Source organism: Vulpes vulpes, chromosome 1 (genome assembly GCF_048418805.1).
Source record: "Vulpes vulpes isolate BD-2025 chromosome 1, VulVul3, whole genome shotgun sequence".
Lineage (NCBI taxonomy): Eukaryota > Metazoa > Chordata > Mammalia > Carnivora > Canidae > Vulpes > Vulpes vulpes.
The window spans coordinates 155,171,798-155,173,106 of NC_132780.1; positions in this window are offsets into that span (position 1 = coordinate 155,171,798).

The window sequence follows — 1,309 nt, forward strand, 5'->3', positions numbered from 1 at the left end:
TAAGCCCTCTTGACACACGTATACAAATTCTGCTTATTATAGCAAGTCCAGCTAATCCCTACCCAGAGCCGCTACTGCCCTTTATCCCACGAATCTGGTAAGCAGTTTTATTTGTATCTTTATCTTTCAGTTAAGCTTTCAGAGTCCTATCAACTTGCTCTTTCCCAAATGTGTAAGTGTGACCTAAATGTCAAGTATAATTTCAGTGCTCTCAATCTTGGATTTATTTTGTTCTTCCTCTTTGAATATTGTGTTCACCCCGGTTATTACTCACCCTTTTTCTGCAACTTAGAAACAAAATTGTTGGCACTCAGTTGAGGATGGCCCAGTGATACTCTTTAAGATAAGCTTAGAAATATTTTTTTGAAATGGCCTATGACTAATGATCATAGTTTAGGCTACTGACTACAAAGAGATAGTTCTAATTCCCAACAAGCTTCTCTGGGATGAACTCTTAGGGTCCCAGTTATTGAATATTTCGTATCTTCAGATGTCACTCTTACTACGTTAGGGAGAATTAATCCCATAAAAAAACTGCCTACTTGTCTAACCCAAGTTTGGAATGTAGGAGCCTTTTGAACTCTTCCTCCCATGAACACAATGAATCTACATTGATATTCAGAGCAATTCCCTCTGCAAGAAATTCAGAAACTAGCTAAGCAGCTCTTCTACATCAGGCAAATAAGAAAATACCCACATCACCCACATTAAAATGGGTAGGAAAGGCTGAGACACCCTCACACCATAAACTCCACCACCAGCATAGTGCCATGCAATCTGGAGGGAACATTTAACTCTCAGCTTCTCCCTGAGGAGTAAAGAGTTGGAACCCCATATCTAGCACCCCAACTTTTAAGACTCCCACCTGAGGGAAAGGTGCCCAAAACACCTAGTTTTGAAAGCCAATGGGGCTACAGAATATTGCTAACAAATCATTATTTTAAAGATTTCATTTATTTGGCAGAGAATGAGAGTAGGAGCAGAAGGAGAGGAACAAGCAAACTCCATCCTGAGCACAGAGCCCACATGCAAAGGACCTAAATAAACATCCTGGGCTCCATCCTAGGACCCCAGGATCATGACCTGAGCTGAAACCAAAGCCCATTGCTCAACTGACTGACCCAGGAACCCTGAAAGGATTCTTAATGGACTTATAAGAACTCGCTATGGCTCTTCCTCCAGGGTTCAATGCAGAGGGTGCAAAAAAGAAAAAAAAAATGCTCATCTTCCAATCTTGCTCTGAAGAGGCCATCTGTATACTTTAAAAGCTGCTGCCTAATGATCAGGCTTCTAATTTAGCAGACATTTA